Below are 19,255 nucleotides of genomic sequence, written 5' to 3'. Positions count from 1 at the left end.
ACAGAGCCCTCATGAAGAACTTCTGCTAGGGCAGTGCAGAAGGGATATGTGGGGTTGGAGCCCCCACACAGAGTCCCCACTGGGACACTTCCTAGTAAAACTATGAGAAGAGGGCCACCATCCTCTAGACCCCAAGGTAGTAGAACCACTGACAGCTTGCACCATGCACCTGGAAAAGACTCAGACACTCATTGCCAGCTGTGAAAGCTGCCAGGAAGGGGGCTGTACCTTGCAAAGTCACAGGGGCGGAGCTGCCCAACATCATGGGAGCCCACCTCTTGCATCAGTGTGATCTGGATTTGAGACATGGAGTCAAAGGATATTATTTTGGAGCTTAAATATTTAATTACTGCCCTATTGCGTTTCGTACTTGCTTGGGGCCTGTAACTCCTTTGTTTTTGCCAATTTCTCCCATTTACAATGGCTTTATTTACCCAATGCCTGTACCCTCATTGTATCTAGGAAGTAACTAACTTGGGATTTTACAAGCTCATAGACAGAAGGGACTCGCCTTTGGATGAGATTTTGGACTTAGACTTTTGAGTTAATGATGGAATGAGTTAAAACTTGGGGGGACTGTTGGGAAGGTATGACTGTGTTTTGAAATGTGAGGACATGAGATTTGGGAGGGGCTGGGGCAGAATGATATGGTTTTGCTGTGTCCCCACCCAAATCATGCTTTGAATTGTAGTTCCCATAAACCCCACATAATGGGAGGGACCCAGTGGGAGGTAATTGAATCTTGGGGGTGGTTCCCCCATGCTGTTCTCATGATAGTGAGTTCTCATGAGATCTGATGGTTTTATAAGGGGCTTTTCCCCGCTTTTGCTCTGTACTTCTCCTTGCCGCTGCCATGTGAAGAGGGATGTGTTTGCATCTCCTTCTGTCACTATTGTAAGTTTCCTGAGGGCTCCCCAGCCATGCTGAACTGTGAGTTAATTAAGTCTCTTTTCTTTATAAATTACCTAGTCTCGGGTATGTCTTTATTAGCAGTGTGAGAACAGACTAATACAGTCATGCAATTCAAAGTTGTTTCACACAATATTCTCTGACTACAAATGGTCATGTCAGGTAAATTGGTGAGTAGTACTGTGTGTCATTCACGGTCTAAAAGGAAAATGGGCTGGGCATGGTGGCTCACGCCTGTAATCTCAACACTTTGAGATGCCAAAATGGGAGGATCACTTGAATCTAGTAATTTAAGATTAGCCTGGGAAAAACAGTGAGACACTGTGTCTAAAAAAAATAAAAATTAGCTGAGCATGGTGGCACACTTACTTGAGCCTAGGAGTTTAAGGCTTCAGTGAGCTATGATTGCACCACTGCACTCGAGTCTGGGTGACAGAACAAGACCCTGTCTCAAAAAAATAAAAATAAATAAAATAAAATAAAATAAAATAAAATTAACAGTATACCAGAGGGAATTTAATACAATGAATGAAACAGGTATTGGAGGTCTAAGAAGCCAAAATGGGGAACTGATGTAACACAGAGATAGTAAGTGTAGAAAGCAAAGCAGTGATCAACCCTAGGGTTGGGGAAACAAAGGTAAAAGGGTTGGGATGTTAGAACTCAGTAAGTTGGATGAAGGGTCACACATAACTGGGAGACTGGCTTCTGAGAAGGAGGTTGCTGGTGCCCCCAGAACTCAGAGGAAGTACCTAGTGTAGCGGGGACTCAGACCTCTGAATAAGAGGTGTCCACTGGGTGATTAATGCTCATGCCTTTGAGAAGGGGCCACGAGACTGGCTCTGAGATTGTAAGAAAAGAGAAGAAATGAAACTGGAAACAACCACCACTCTCAGAGTAAAAAATTATGGCTGGGATGATGCTAATAGAAACAAGAAACAAAATAGGAAGCAGCAAGACCTATATCCCTCCTCCAGCCTTTCAGTCTCCTTTTAACACCCCTTATTGACAGAAACCAATAAATCCAGCAAGCCAAAAAAGATGTGGTTTGCAGAGTCCTCACCTTAGCATCAAAAAGCAGATTACAGAGGATGGGCCCCTCTTTGGCCACTTCCCTATACACTCATTCATACACATCCTTCTATATAATGTCTGCTTGAAACTATGACATCAAAATATAATTTCTTATAGCATGTTTATTTATTTTGGGGTGACAAATCATTACAATAAAAAAAAAGAGTTGTCCAAAAAGTGACATAGCTTTTTAATAGCCATTATGGCAAAAAGTCATTAATTGAACAGTCATTATGTGAGGTTATCAGGAACTAAAAATCGACACTCATTATGATCATAATGTAAAGAAACTTCACAGGAAATCATATCTATCCACCATTCATGAATAGAGGAAGTCTGAGACCTAACAACAGGAACTGGTCCAAAGGGGTAATCTGGAGCTGTATCTTTTTAAAGATGAAACACCCTTCTCCAGGCTTAACAGAGCTTGAAGTGTGAGAACCAGGAAAAGAGGAGTCAATCTCTGGGACCTTAGCTAATATCTACTTTCATGGACACCCCTACAGTCTAACTTTCATTCATTCATTTAACTATTATATATTGAGTACATAAAATATCCTAGGCACTAGAGATACAGTGGTGAATGAGAGTTAATCCATGCTCTGATGGAACTGACTCTTTTTCTTTTTCCTCGCCCAGGTTGGAGTGCAGTGGTGCCATCTTGGCTTATTGCAACCTCTGCCTCCCGAGTTCAAGCGATTATTGTGTCTCAGTCTCCTCCGTAGCTGGGATCACAGGTGTGCATTACCATGCCCAGCTGATTTTTTTATTTCTAGTAGGGATGGGGTTTCACCATGTTGGCCAGGCTGGTCTCAAACTCCTGGCCTCAAGTGATCCATTCAACTGGGCCTTCCAAAGTGCTGGGATTATAGGCGTGAGCTACTGTGCCCAGCCAGTATTAACTCTTTAGTGGGTGATTACAATAATTAACAGGTAAAAAGTAAATATATAAAGCTTAAATAAAGATATCAAGAAGTAGTAGGTACTACAAAAGAAAATAAACAGAAAAATGAACAGAGAATAGAAATTTAAACTAACCAGTGATAAGGGAGATGCAAGTCAAGACAATTAAATGTCTTTTTCACTTCCCAAATTGGGAAAAGTATAAATTATTGATAATAGCACCTTGTAAAGAATGAAATAAAATGGATATTTTCATACATTGTCAATAGGAGTAAACTGGCAAAGCATTTCAGGGGGATATTACTTAGTAGTATAGAAACAAATTTGACTTTTGCACATTAGGTTAATATATTAAGTTGAATCATATGAAATTGCCAATATTTGACAAATTTTGGCCTAAAACATGAACTTGAAAATAGATCAAATGAAATTATCCACACTGAAACACTAAAAGAAAAAAGTAAAATGTTTTCAAAATTTCAAGAACAGGGAAGAGGGAACTGAACTAAACCACAGTTTATTTTTCTTTCTGGTAGCTCCAAAATGAAAGAGGCTGTCTGTTATCTACTGGTTAGATAAAGTAAGAATTACCCTTCTACATAGGCGATGAGGGGATGGGTCAGATAATTTCAGTTGCTCCTTTTATCTGGTTTTCTATCTCCTGAGAGAGCATCCTTCCTTTTCTGATTCTCAACCCATGTACATAACTCATCTGAGGGATCTTTACAAGCTTGTAAGCCATAGCTCGACTGTTTCTTTTCAATGTTCAAGTATTTTATTTTGTGTGATATCTCTGGAGTTTACTTGCCACCTAAAAATTGAGAATGTGGTCCCAAGCCATCATTTCTGGATATCATTTGAAGAAGGAAATGTGACAACCATTCAAATAGGAAACAATGACAATGACCATTCCCAGAGTCAACATCAGATAATGCATGGACCTGTTGCATGGGCTTTATGACGGTCAGGGGTGACAGAAATCAGGCTTCTTGGGTCCCCTCAGTCTAAGATGTCATTCCAGTTGGAAAGGATCCCCAAATCATTACACTGTAGAGTCACAACCACAAAGGCATCTCTAGGATAAAAAGTGGTGGAGAATTTCTCTACACTTCCTTAAAGTCCTGAGTAAGTCTCATCCTGTCCTTTTGAGTTTGAGTCACTTTGGCAGCAGAGTCACTTTCCTGTGCTCACTCAGATTCTTTTTTTTAAATCCATATTCCTTTCACTTGAAGGTTCTTGATGGAAACTGAAGCCCTTTGTTTATTAATTCCGTATGACCTGTTCTTTCATGGGTAGTTAAAAATTTCAAGGACACTGAAAAATATCAGAATACCAAAGAGCGTGCTGTCAGTTGTAGAGGAAAGTAGGCTATGCCATCTGATTCAGATAGTTAAAGTTGGCTTTGACAGTTCTATGGTAACATTCTTGATTTCCATTGGTGAAAATTTTAGCCCAGTTTCTGGCCAATATACACAAATGTATTTCTCTATTAGATTATGAAGAAAAATAATAAATGTTTAATGTTATATGATGTGGCTTGATTCTCTTTTACAAAGTAAAATCTGAGCTTGTATGAGATTACCAGCTGGGAGTTGTTAGATTTTGAGACTGGAGTTTTTGATCTTGTGGCCTAGAACCAATTGGTCACTGGATGACTTAAGAAGGAAAAGAAAAATTCTGCATTGCTAATAAAATACGTATTTGTAGTGACCTGACAGTTTCACAGTGGGGGGACTGATTTGTGCTCTAGCTCATGGCCTCATCAACTTAGTTTCAGTCAGAGCCATAGCAGTAAAATATGACTTTATATTTTTTTAAGCATTTAGTATATTTTAAAAGTTGATCGGCCGGGCGCAGTGGCTCACGCCTATAATCCCAGCACTTTGGGAGGCCGAGGCGGGCGGATCATGAGGTCAGGAGATGGAGATCATCCTGGCTAACACGGTGAAACCCTGTCTCTACTAAAAATACAAAAAATTAGCCGGGCGTGGTGGCGGGCGCCTGTAGTCCCAGCTACTCAGGAGGCTGAGGCAGGAGAATGGCGTGAACCTGGGAGGAAGAGCTTGCAGTGAGCCGAGATTGTGCCACTGCACTCCAGCCTGGGTGACAGAGCGAGACTCCATCTCAAAAAAAAAAAAAAAAGTTAATGACACATTTCTGGTAACAGTAACTAAGCTATTTAGATAAAATATAGAAAACAAATATTCTTAAAAGCATCAAGATGATGATCAACACTGAAGAATTATGAGGCCTGAAGTAAAGGAAAAACTGGAACCCAGAGCCATAAGCAAGCAGATAAATCATTTTTTAGCTAAGGGCATTTCTTGACCTGCATATTAGGTTTTGACAGCCTTCTGTGACTAATGGGACAGACCAGAGTCTTCCCAAGTTGGGGAGTTTACCAGGAGAATAATCCTACAGTAAGGTAGGACCTTAAATTTCTATAATCTTGGGATGAAAATGAGCTATAAAAGAAACATCCCTTATGTTACACAGTTTAAGTTTAGAGCAACTTTCACATCTTTTACTTGTTTAAAGGTGGTTCTGGGCTGGAAGTGCCCCCAGATGCTGGGCAAGAAAGCTTTCATCATAGATCTCAAATTATTCCAAAAGTATTTTTCCAAATACAAGATGTGGCACATACGCAAAAATAATAATGAACACAAAGAAACCAAACCAGGTGTGAAAACCAGCAGACACATCAGGCAGTTGAAATCAAGCCCCCAAATACTAGATATATTAGAAAGACTGCAAAACAATGATGCCTGCATTATTCATGAAACAAAAATTTGGAAGAATTCTGCCCACTCCGATGTTTTCTTAGCTTCAACTTAACATTCAGGCTCACAAGAATCTCAGAGGCCATACTTGGCACCAGTCTAATCAGAAAGATATAGGATAAGAACCATAGCTTGCTAGCAGGACTGCATCAGGTGTGATATTTCTATAGGAGCAGTCCCCGCAGCAGCAGTCCACACAGTAACTAGGAGATAGTCTCTTGGCTCTCCACCCCTCACTCTCTACTTGGGGACAGCCAAAGTGCATGTGGCACCATCCTGGAGCCATTATCTCTTATAAGAATTTAATGGAGCAGTTTCCAATGCCCATGCCAGGTGTATGCAAGTTATAGGAGTCATTGCATTCAGAGAAGCTCGAGGCCTGGCTTCTTCCAAATATTTAGTTTTCCCAGTCCAAGCGTAGTCCATCATTTAGGAGTCTTTTTTATGATATGCAGTGTTTGCTTAGTAAAATAGTTGACATTTTGTCATTAGAAGGCTCTAGGTGGTCAGAGCTAGAAAGTTAATTAAAGGTCAAATTATGCAGAAGTAGAAAAGGGTTTTGTTAACAATTTACACACCAATTGGAAACAACAACAACAAAAAATGACAGAACAGATTTAGAGAAAGACAAATGAAATTCAGAAAAAAAAAACATTAAGAGCTCAATGGAAGAGTTTAACAGGAGAGCAGTCACAGGTGAAAAGAGAACTAGTAAAGTGAGAGATGGGGAAGAAGAAAAAAATTCAGAATATATAACAAGGAGAAAAAATAATATTTAATACACAAACACAAAAATATAACAAATAGAGTGAGAAAGTATTTTATTCTTAGTTAGAGGCTCAAAAGTAGAAGAGAGAGAAAATAGAGGCAATAACTGAATAGATAATATTTGAGAGTTTTCCAGACAAAATGAAACTCAAAAGTCAACAGATTCTAGAAGGCCTAACAATCAAACAAGATAAATGAAGGGAACTCCATACCTAAAGACAGAATGATAAAACTGCAGACAATAAAAAAAAAAGACAAAAGTAGTAAAGACAAAAAACAGGAAAGAAAGGAAGATTATGTTCAAATAAGCAGCAGCTAGACAATTGGCTGCCTTCCAAAAAGCAATAATCAAATGCAAATATCTTAAATATGCTGAAAGAAAATAACTGCCTCCTGAATTACATACTTAGTAAAAATAATCTCTAATAATTAAAGCAAAACAAAGACACGTTCAAAGAAAAGTAGCTGAAACAGTTTTTCACAAGCAGACCAACACAAAAGGAAATTCTAAATGATGTTTCTCAGGTAGAAGTACCATGATTACATACGGAAATTCAGAGACATGGCAGAAATAAAGAGCAAGATAGCAGCACATATGTTGTAAATCTAAATTAACATTAACTACATAAAATATATCTAGTCTTCTGGGGTTTAAAAATATTAATACTTAGACCTAATAAATGAAAACAGCATATATATAGAGTGAGATTAAATGGAATAAAAGTATTCCAACATCCATATATTGTCCAGGATGAGGATAAGGGTATCAACTATTACTATGTTTAATAAATTAAGGATTAGCTGGACATGGTGGCTCACACCTGTAATCCCAGCACTTTGGGAGGCCGAGGTGGGTGGATCATGAGGTCAAGAGATGGAGACCATCCTGGCCAACACAGTGAAACCCCACCTCTACTAAAAAATACAAAAATTAGCTGTGCCTATAGTCCCAACTACTCTGGAGGCTGAGGCAGGAGAATCGCTTGAACCCAAAAGGCAGAGGTTGCCGTGAGCCAAGATGGAGGTACTGCACTCCAGCCTGGAGACAGAGTGAGGCTCTGTCTCCAAAAAAAAAAAAAAAAAAATTAAGGATTAAGATTGTAATTTTTAAAGTAACTGCAAAAAAATAGAAGCAACTTAAATACAATTAAAAATATATAAGGAAAAAAGAGAAGCACAGTATATAAAAAAAGTAAAAAGATATACTGTTATAATAGTTAAAAATAACCAATCCAAAACAGACAAGAAATAGAAACAGAATAAGGAGAATAAACAGAAAAAAAATAAAGATGGTAGATTTAAAATTAATATATATATCAACAACTACATTAAATGTAAGTGGACCAAATTATCCAGTAAAAAAAATCCTGAAATATTGCTAGACTGGATTTTAAAATTAACTATATGCTGTATTTAGGAGTTGTATCTAAACCAGAAAGTGAGAGAAACGTTGGAAATGAAAGGTGAGAAAAGAAGCTTGATTGAAAACATTAACAAAAAGGTGGCTACATTAATAGACTCTAAGGCAAAAAAACATGACATCAGAATATACCTCTTAGAGAATATAGCCATTCCTTTCTAAATACTTTTTGTGCTGACTAGTTATCATAGGTAACAATATATGTTAATCTCTCCGCATCATTTTGTTTAGACAAAGAGCTTTGGTATTTTCTTCTTCACTCTCCAACTATAAAGCTATGATAAACTAATAAATCTTTAAATATTCCTTATCTTTAAAATTTTTGCATAAGTGATTATTGTCATGTTATTTAGTGTAGTGATTTATTTTCATCCTTACTTCCTAATCTCCAAGCATTGCCAGGTACTTGAGCTTTTCCAATGTACATACATCAAAGCCAGCACAAGTCCAGAATCCACTGCTTCTGAGAGCTGATCCATGGCAATTCTTTTCCTAACATCCCCTTGGTCTCTAGGACTCTAATGACCAAAGGAAAGGGGATTGCTGTTGCTTGGCTACTATGTTGGTAGATATGATTTAAGGCTACAGTTATGTCCAGATTTACACGGTGGAAAGGTGACTCAGGATACAGTGTGGCAAATGTGTCAGAATAGATAAGACTGGCTGTAGAGAGGCCAGTTTTTGATCTGCTTATGTTAATGGAGGTGATGGATGGACCAGCGTAGTAGCAAAGTGGGAATGAGTCTGTAGAGAGTCCAGTAAATTTAAATACTGTTATTCTTTGGAAATAAATTGTTGTGTTGGGAGACTGGGAGTGTTTAAAGAAGATGTCAGCATCTGATTTGAGCAGCAGGATGCACAGCAGTGAAGGTAAGTGTCTAGGCAGGGGTAGAAGCAGGTTTTAGTGATCTGTTGAAACACCCAGGACAGTGCACTACTCTTTGGGAGCTGCTGGCTCGGGGCTGATTACTGAGTTTTGAGGTAGAGGGTGGTGTATAATGCTGACAGGGAACTCACTGGTATGTTGAGTTTTACCATCTGTGACTCTGAGATGCATATAAGGCCTCTTGTAAATTTTGGAGTTGAGAGTAGAAAGTACAGGTTTGTATTTTAGAAAGAGATTTGGGAATAAATGTAGCTCTGGTTGACATAGACAATATGTGAAGGTTTGTCAGCAAGAGCTAGTATGTGTCTTGGGTGTTGGGCAGAGAACAGATAGAGCCAAAGCTCTGCAAGGTCAATGTGAAGGGTAATTTCCTTGTTGGGTTCAAGTTTATGATTCAACCTGGACCTAGCTTGGCTTCTCAACTAGAGAAGAAGCATGATTCCATGTCACACACAACTCCTGTCTTTGAAAAAGTCATAATGACTCCCAGACCCAACATGTGGGGCAAACTCTCCAAATTTTTCTCTTCAGTTTAATCTTTCTAGGGAAAATTGGGGAAAGAAATATCTCTACTATTTGAACTTCATCAAAAGACCAATATGTTAATATTTTAGCCATTAATATGTCTTTAAACCAGCTATTACATGAAAGTGTATTAACTGAGGAAACTGAATTCTCCCAAACAATGAAACATTGACTGCAAGCATTATTAATCTTTTTATATCATATATTTCTTCAAATATTTTATATATTTTAGAAAGCAGACAAATAATAGTATTATAATGATTACAAGACTGATCATTACTCTTTTACAACGCAAAGAACTAACTCCATTATCATTACCTTGATTCTGGCCTTTTATTTCCTCTTTCTTCATCTTCTTTTTTTGCCTATGATATTCTGGCATAACATATTTCCTCTTTATTCTGATTCTGCTTCTTATTTCTTCCCTAGATAAAAATTTTACTTACCTATGCTACCAGTTAGTGCTCCCTTCTCAGAGTCACTAAAGCAACAGTTTGAGGTTGAGGTCCTAAATTGAAGATTTAGGATCAGAAACAAGGAACCTGGATGAATTTCTGATTCATTTTTATATAGGAGTCTGTTATGCAGTTGGAAAGAGCTTTTTTTGGAATTAGAGTTTGAGCAGATAAACTCTATTTTAATATTTATAATTTTGTCTGGTAAAAGTCTTCTATAAAAACCTTGGTTCTGGATGTCTTTGTTAGCTTTTAGTCAATATTGTAAAAAGCTTCTTTTGGAACAATTTCTGTCTTTTTCAATATTGTATTTCAATTGTTCCTCCAGGACCACACATAGGAGCTGGATTGGTGGTCCAGTGGTAGACTTCTCACCAGGAGACCCTGGTTCAATTCCTGGCCAATGCAACAAGTTTTGTTCTTCACTTCTCTATATTCTTTATATTTCTGCCCTACACAGGCTATCCCATGTTTAAGGGCCTTGGTTGTAGAGGCTTTTGACCGATGACAATGGTAACCCAGTGATGGCCAATGCCTGAAGCATAAGATGTTCAGGAAATGATCTAAAGATTTAGTGACCTTGCAATTAGAGTCAAAGGCCATTCCTGTAATCCTAGCACTTTGGGAGGTCAAGGCAGGTGGATCACCTGAAGTCAGGAGTTCAAGACCGGCCTGGCCAACATGATGAAACCCAGTCTCTACTAAAAATACAAAAATTTACCAGGCATGGTGGCGCACACCTGGAACTACTTAGCATAGTTTATCTTTGACAGTGGCAAGTGTTTCTGGTAGTTCGATACAGTTTTGAATATTGGTATGTAAAACTTTTGTTACTTTCATCTATTCTCCAGGTAGATCACTGGAATCCCGAAGAACCATCACATCCCTGATTCGCATGCTAGACCTTGGGCTGACCGCTGGGTCATGCCTCACTATGGAGCAAGGGTCAAGAAGTGAAGTCCTGGAAGGAGAGAAGCTGTGGGGAGGAGCAGTCACCTTGGTGGTGTCAGGTGTCAGCAGCCCAAGAAAAGGGGAGGCATGTGGGAAGGAATCCGAGTGGAGATGAGGGGAGTGGCGGAGTCGTGGCTTTGGGCAGAGGTGGCAAGTGGACCCTCAGGCCTGTACCCTGGACACCATGAACAGAATTAGTTAATGTTGTCACCTACCATGGCCTCCGCGTGTTCCATGAGCCCATTTGCTTTCCCAAAGGGATTCCTAGCAATGTGTGTCAACAGGTGTTGACCTGACTTTTTTTTTTTTTTTTTTTGAGATGGAGCAGTGCAACAGTGGCTTGGTCTCAACTCACAACTTCCACCTCTCAGGTTCAAATCCTTACTTGGCAATACTGTGTTGAAGCCATTGAAACTGTCCCTATAAACTTTATAAAATTAATCAGGGAAGAAGGGAAGTGGAGAAACAAAAATAAATAAGCTTGCTGCACATTTGCATTACTCTTAAGGGCAGCCTGCTCTTGGACCTGCTTCCTCACAGTTGTTTGGTGCTCGTTGTGCTAGAATCAGGCAAGCCCTAGATTATAGTTCTCCTGAACTGTTCTATAGATAACAACCTGAACATTATGAAATGTTAAGTTTTCCGTTAGAGATATTCTTTCAGATCCTGTGTACCAGTGAAACTACTGATGTCAGCTAGTCTGAAGGACCCCACTGAGGAACTGACTCAGAATGCAGTTTCCACATCCTAATGATTTCATCCCCCTTCCCCAACCAATCAACAACCTTAATATTCCCCTTACCCTCCACAATCCCCTTAAAAGCCCTAACGCAGAAGTTCTTGAGGAGATGGATTTGAGGGTCTACTTGTATCTCTCCCCTTGGCTGCCCTGTGATCATTAAATTCTTTGTTGCAAACTGTTCTCTCAGCATATTGGTCTATTACTGTACAGTGGGCATATGAACCTACTGCTTCTATAACACCAGAGTTGTTTTCTACTTTGTTTTAACTATTTTGGGAATCTCTGTATTTGTTGAATAAAAATTGTAATGCGATATACAATTTCTTGTTTTTGTTTTTTGCTTTTTGTTTTCTGTTCTCTAAAGAGGAATCAGGCTTTCAGGCAAACGATCTAGGAGACTTGATTTATAAAAATGAAAATGACAGATTACTTACATTATGAGGCACATTGAAAGGGCCCATCAAGTGGCAGCAAAAATTAAACCAGGATGATCAACTTCAACACAATATCCTAGTAAAATTATTAGATTTTAAAGATAAAACATACTCAGGTCTCCAGGCATCACTGTGAAACAAATTACAAAAGCAACTGAATTAGATGGGCACTAACATACAAGGCAAGGTAACAGTGAAGCACCAATTTCAAAAAACATATATATAGAAAATGCAGTGTGGCTGGGCTGCCCCAACCTCCAGCAGTGGGGTAGGATGGCACTAAAGTGAATCCAGAATGAATTAACCAACTTGCAGAGGGATCCTCCTGCCCAGTGCTCCACGGGGCCTCTGGGTGATAATTAATGACAGTCCTTGCCAAGGAGGTATTTTCTTCCTGACCATCCACTTTCCTATGGATTACCTGTTCAAGCCCCCAAAGGTTGCTTTCACAACCAAAATTTATCACCTCAATATCAATAGCAATGGCAGCATCTGCTTTGACATCCTACGGTCTCAGTGGTCTCTAGCATTGACTGTGTCAAGATTTCTCTTGTCCGTCTGCTCACTGCCCTGCATCCCCAACCTCAATGACCCTCTAGTTCTAGAGATAGCCCACACCTACAAGGCCGACAGAGAGAAGTACAACAGACTAGCAAGACAGTGGACAGAAAAATATGCTATGTAAGTGCCTAGGCGGTTTTATGGAAGACGTCATCCAAGAGAAGCTAGCAGACAGGTCTTCCCTTGAAATTCTGGGCTGTTGGCTGGGCCATTCAAAGCGTTATCTGTTCTTCAAACAAATTGATATAGGAGTTAAAAAGAAATTATTTAGGCACTAGGGTAAGGAAGTCCTCAGTAAGGTTTCCCTTTTAATGAAAAGCAGCCCCCAAATAATTTCTTTTCTAACAAAGAGCAGCCTGTAAAATCGAGCTGCAGACATAGATAAGCAAGCTGGAAGCTTGCATGGGTGAATACTGGCAACTGTGCCAATAGGACAAGGCTACCTGGGGGCTAGGCATGATCAACTTGGTGGCTCCATCTTCCCTTTTCTTTTGTAACCACGTGTACAGTAAGGAGCAAACAACATGGCACAGGTCAAGTAGAAAACACGTTTGCATAAGAAGAAGATTAGGGCGAGGTGGCCAGCTTCTTCCAGCACTAAGTAAATGTCACATCTGGTCCAACCAATCTTTGGGTCCTATATAAATCAGACACTGCCTCCTCAAGCCAGCCTATAAAACCCTGTGCACTTCACCACAAAACTAGAAGTTCCAGTCTGGCAACCCTCTCTCTCAGGAGAGACAGCTATTTTCCTTTCTCTTTCTTTTGCCTGTTAAACCTCCACTCCTAAACCCACTTCTTGTGTGTCCACGTCCTCAATTCCCTTGGTGTGAGGCAATGAACCTTGGATATTTACCCCAGACAATGATGCCACTTCAAAATGTTGGTCACCCACTCTCTGCAGCTGCCATTCTCAACAATTATGGCTTTGACTATGCCACATTTTTGATGCCAAATCAGCAGTCATGGTTGTTATGATCTGCAGCCTTCCTGGTTACACTGGAATCTCTCTCTCTGCCCCAGTTTATCTGCTGGTCTTTTGGGGAGCTAGGCCCTACACCTCTCTCCAACCCAGCCTCAAATGGTGCCACTGCTCACAAAAGTACCACACCAGGTCTTCAGCCTGGTCCCTCACCACATACCCTTTGCCTTTTAGAACTCAGTGCCATCCTGGGTAACCAGGGCAAAGCAGGATTTCCTCACACCCTGTCTGCTGCACAACCACAGCCTGAGGAGGCTCAGCTCATGCTGGAGGGAGTTGGGAACAGTGCCACTGGAAGTAAAGGCCTTGACCTGCAGCTTCCACCAGTCTTATTCTCCATTTGCCACATGCTGGCATTTCTCCCCTAAAACAAAGAAGCAGCAAGTGGAAAATGTTAAGATATAAAGCATATAACACCCCATAAGACATGACTATGTTTTTAGAAGCAAGAGGAAAATTATGAAACGTCTAGAGGTTTGGGTTATATTTTTCCATATGATGAGGATTTTCACCACCCCTGTTCCTCCCACTAGGAGCCTACACTAAGTTCAAGTGTGAACCATTCACAGACAAGAACACAAGGAGGGAGAGAGACTCCTTGGGAGGATCATGAGGTCAGGAGATCAAGACATCCTGGCTAACACAGTGAAACCCCATCTCTACTAAAAATACAAAAATTTAGCCAGGGGTGGTAGCGGGTGCCTGTAGTCCCAGCTACTTGGGAGGCTGAGGCAGGAGAATGGCATGGACCTGGGAGGCGGAGCTTGCAGTGAGCCGAGATCGTGCCACTGCACAGAGCGAGACTCAGTCTCAAAAAATGAAATAAAATAAAATAAAATGCAATTTACTCATTAAAAACAAGAAAGTGCAAATTAAGGATATTATATCCAACGAAGCTCTCTTCAAGGTTCAAGGTACAAGGTACAAGGGAATAGCTTTGCTTAAACTTCTCATAGGCAAGGCTCAACCAAACTATGACTCAAACCTTGACCAAATGCCCTCCTGGGCCATGGTAAGCTAGGTAGTCTTCTGAGGCGTTATCGTAAGACTCTTTCTCACTCATCTCTTGTGGGGGCCTCCTTGTCTTGCAACAGGCTACCAGCAGGCAGTTTCTCACCTGTTTCTGATAAGGCATGGAAATTTCCATCTTGCCCCAATTCCCTCAGTGGTACAACTACAGACTATAACTGCCTAGCTGCAATATAAAATTGGCCCCTTCTTGACAGAGCAACCCACCACTTGGGTTGTCATCTAGTAACCCCAGTTTGCTGTCATGCTGTGGAATTATGGATATGGGGAGCTGACAACATACTAATCTTTCTGATGCATAGATATCCCCTATTACTTATGCTGTGTGCGTAAGTCCAAGTGTGAGCCATTCACAGATTTGATGCCCAACATGGGACCAGTAAGGTCACAATGCCTTCTAGGAGAAAAAACAGAAAGAACTGCGTGGGGCCAGGTTAGCAGGCTTGAGAAGGGCATCCAGGATTTGGTAGCAGATGTTCTCTCTCAAGTAGTAGGTGTGAGAGGAGAGGAACAGTCCTCCTACTGTCCTATGTGTTAGTGAATATTTGGAGGCTGAGCATTGACAAGGAGGACTTGAAACCAGCCACCCAAATGGCGTTTTTTGTTGTTTAAAATTCATTGAAACTGAATGGACAGGCTGGGCATGGTGGCTCATGTCTGTAATCCCAGCACTTTGGGAGGCCGAGGCAGGTGGATCACCTGAGGTCAGGAGTTCGAGACCAGCTTGGCCAACATGGTTAAACCTTGTCTCTACTAAAAATAGAAAAATTAGCTAGGCATGGTGGCAGGAGCCTGTAATCTCAGTTACTCGCGAGGCTGAGGCAGGAGAATCGCTTGAACCCAGAAAGTGGAGGTTGTAGTGAGCTGAGATTGCACCACTGCACTGCAGCCTGGGCAACTCCATCTCAGAAAAAGGAAAAAACAAACAAACAAACAAAAACCCAAAAAACTGAATGGACAGCCTCTTAAAACCATAAGCAATTGCAGAGTTGTGCTTCCTGTTGTGTGCCTGCTCTCTTTGTGCTCCTAATTCTTCTCTGTCCCCCAACCTGACTCAGGTACTTTAAGGAAAGAAGTCTTTCTACTGCTTCTTGATGGCTGGTCACACCTCCCTGCACTCCTTGAGCTCTCAGTCAAGGCGGTAAGATGTTCTCCTGGCAGGTGCTGTTGTAACTAAAGCGCATGTGTTAAACTTCTTGGTATGTGTTCCTGCAGAGTGTGAGTTCAATTGACAGAGTTTGGGTAAAACTTTCAGTAAAGGGGGAAAAAAAAGTTAAAGTTATGAGTGAAGCCTCTGAGCCAATTCAATGTATAGTTGTGAAAATGTGTCCTTGAGATTGATGAGTTACATGCTTCTACAACGAATGGTCTTAAACTCTTAGAGGAGTTTCTTCTGTTCAGAGTACCATCATGAGTAAAAAAAGGGCTAATGGGGCTAAAATCCCTTAATATTTGCCACCAATGAATGGGTCAGAATTTAGCCTGAGTGCCTGTAGCCTCTAATGTCTAAGTTTCACCATATAAATAATGTCCTGTTGGTTGGCAAGCCAAAATTTTAAAACTCAACTTCTCTGACTGCAGTGTTATCACATCTCTGCTAGTAGGAGTGACTGATAAACCCCACCAAAATCAATAGCTTGTTTGCCAAGTAAAGGTTCTTGGGACTATGCCAGTGAATTCACAATGTTCAGTTCCTCTGGCGGCCAAAAGGAAGACAAAAAACTAAAGGCTACTGCCTCTCACAAAGTAAAAGACTCGATTTCTGATACAGAAGCCACGATTGCATGTCAGATTTGTAACTCCTGCCAAAGTTTGGCCTGTTTATTTTGGAGAAAGTATTATTGCTTCACTGCTTTCTGGCTTCCATACTTTTTGATAAGAAACCTATGTTATGGTTAGAATTAGAAAACTACAGAAATAATACTCAATAATAACCTTCATTTCCTTTAACTTGAACTCTCCAAAATAAACAGTACTTATAATTTGTTATATATAATTTCAAAAATGGTGGAATCAGAGTACTAACTCACAGTGTCTGGCCAGAGGACCAAAGAATTGCCAAATCTCATTCTGCCAATAACCTAGGTTCTCTGGTGGATGTGGGGACTACTATAAAAGATATATACATCGATAAAACTGACAAGGTATAGATAATCACAATTTACGGCAGGGCTTGTGCCACAGTGGAGGGAATTCCAGTAAACCGTATCAGAGGATAAGGCTCAGTTCAAGGCCTTAGGGCTTTTTCTTCTGTCTAAGCATAAAATAACCTTTATTAAACTTCTCCAAATGAATCTGATGACTGCAAGTTCTGAGAAGAGAGAACCAGAAAGAAGTCACATGGAGTGGGGATTCAAGATTAGAAGCTCCCCTTAACACCAGCCAGGTTGCCAGTTTTGATGCACTGGTAGAAAAGGGGCAGTAATAGGCACACCCCTTTTTACAATATACCAAGTCCCCAAATAGTAACAAACAAGCTCAGTACCTGTCCTGGTACGTGAAGAATAAGAAGAGAAAACCTAACCTGAGTCTAGGTTTCCTCCTTGTTATTAAGGATTGGAGGAGAAAGAGAGGAGAGAATTTGCCTTTTTTACACAATTATTTCATTCCAATTTTCTGATGTCACTCCAAGTAATGCTAAGGGAGAAGTTTATTAGGCAAGTCTTTCAAAAGGCTATTTGCTTCCCATTTTCACTCCTTTCACGTATCATGCTGGCCCAGGAAATGGACAAGTTAGTTGGCCAATGAAATGCCATTTTAATATTACAGCATAGGTATCTGAAGTATGTGACACCACACCATAAATTCAGTTATCCTAGTGCTACACTATCTGAGAGGTTACCAATACGTTCCCATTATCTTTAATTTACCTTTTGAAATCACATATGGTTATATACATATATACACACACACGTATACGTATACACATGTATACATATGTGTATATATAGTAATATGTATTACTACATAGTTGAATGTAACTCTTCAGGTAGTGTTATACAGTGGGCAACATATTGACAGCATAAGCCAACTAAATCAAATGTGAATAATGTAAGATGTGAAACATTATTTTATTATAATTTATTATTAAATTATTATTAAATTTTTCTGAGACAAAGATTTATAGGGAAATTGATGATCCAATAAAGAGACTTTCCTCCACTAGTGTCTTTTTCAAAATAAAGTGGCCATCAAAATGAAATTAAATTATGAAAATTTAAATCAAATTTAAATTTCATCAAAATCAAAATTAAATTATTAAATTATGAACACAAGCCCTCTCTGGTTTTGAAAAATCTGCTTTGGTTTCAACCAGCCTTAGGTCTTCAGGCGCCCTTGCCTTTATTACTGGTGACTATTTGCTCTGCCAGCATACCCAAAGATGGGTTTTGGGACCCTTCTCTGCACCAGGTGTCCCAAGAGCCTAAAGTTTCAAGCATACCCATGAGACTATCCAAGGAACAGCACCACATTCACAAAATTTAGACCCAGTGAGAACGCTGTGAGTAAAAAGTCAAGGCTTACATTTTTATTACATTTTATTAAATTATTTTTCTATTGTGTCCAATCTTACCTGGAAGAAAAGGATAGATGCCAAAACAGGAGAGAACAGAGAGACTATTGAATTCAAGTTTGCTGAAATTCTGGGAAGTTCTTCCAGCTTTGCCATCTCTTGCGGATATATAGTCTAAGGGGAAACTGACTATGAAGAAATCCTTCGATGATAAATATAGCTTAACTTTATGTCTAAAGGATTGATACTTTCTAGCGTTGGTTTTAAATGCTGGGGAAAATATACAGTGTCACACACTTTGGGGCATGTAATTGGTGCTTATACGTTGGTGGGCTGTAGACATCGGAATCTTAAATTCACACTCAATTTCACCTAGCAGTTCCACTATTTGGAGTTTATTCTAGATAAATAGCTTAAATTTTAGGATCGAAATTAACTCCATTTCTCCAGGAGCCTTGGAATAATTGAGCCACAGCGGTGGTAGATGGCAAACACAGGAAAGAACAATACCACACAGTGAGGCCAAGACCCCGTACCCTGATCTGGAATCAACTCGTCTCGGCGGTGAAAGCGCCAAACTTTAGCCAGTAGACTACCAGGAAACCACAACGCACATGTTTTTTTTTTTTTTTTCTCTCCTTCAATTGTTCCAGCAGAAATTATGCTGACGTTGACCTCTAGAAAGCTCCATCTACCCTTCCTGGCGCCACCTGCCCATCCAAGGAATAGTCCCAAAAGGCCGTCCTCTCCCTGCTTTCTCCAAGTTGCGAGCCCACACGCGACGTGTCCAGCCAGTGGCGCTCTCCTTTCCGTCCAGCCAGTGGCGCTCTCAGAAGACCTGCCAGGTCTACAAGTCCTGGAGCGAGTTGCAGCGCCGCGGCCGCACCTCACCACCGACCTAGAGATGCACTTTTGCTAGGCGGCAGCGCGTGGAGAGATGGTCGCGGGTTGTCGGGGCCGGAGCGCACGAGGTTCCCGGGAGGAGGCTGCAGCGGGGAGGCGCCCGGGGTGAGACCGTGGTACCCTCAGTATCATAAAGGACTCAGACTCCTGCATTCCCGACATCATAAACGACTCAGACGGATGCGGAAACCGAGACGGCCTGGATGGAAAACTCTTTCAAGGAAGATCCCAGAGCCCTGAACGGAATTCCGGGTATTTTCTCTACAACTACACCTGCCTTTTCCGACGTTAGTTAATGGCGACTCCACCCTCCACACGTTCAGGCCAAAAACTCGACGCAGGTCTTTCTCTCAGGACCCACATCCGATTAGTTAGGAAATCATGTTTCTTTTTTTGGTTGATTTTTTCATCTTTCTTCC

General features: G+C 40.5%; 1 protein-coding gene and 1 pseudogene across 2 annotated transcripts in view; both read left to right on the top strand.

Moving 5' to 3' along the window:
- The first annotated feature begins 12,120 nt into the window (after positions 1 to 12,120).
- Positions 12,121 to 12,532, top strand: LOC117075502 (annotated as a pseudogene).
- Positions 12,533 to 18,382: 5,850 nt separating this feature from the next.
- The window catches only part of LOC117075488 (myomegalin), a 29,349-nt gene continuing 28,476 nt past the window's right edge, over positions 18,383 to 19,255 (top strand). Inside the window, exon 1 of one of the 2 annotated variants that reach the window (XM_033197918.1) lies at positions 18,383 to 19,088. The gene's annotated coding sequence lies outside the window, so the exon portion shown is untranslated. The remainder of the gene's footprint in view (positions 19,089 to 19,255) is intronic. The other variant, XM_033197920.1, reaches the window with a different exon arrangement.

Source organism: Trachypithecus francoisi, unplaced genomic scaffold, assembly GCF_009764315.1.
Source record: "Trachypithecus francoisi isolate TF-2019V2 unplaced genomic scaffold, Tfra_2.0 Lachesis_group5, whole genome shotgun sequence".
Taxonomy (NCBI): Eukaryota; Metazoa; Chordata; class Mammalia; order Primates; family Cercopithecidae; genus Trachypithecus; species Trachypithecus francoisi.
This window is presented reverse-complemented; position numbering and strand designations above follow the sequence as displayed.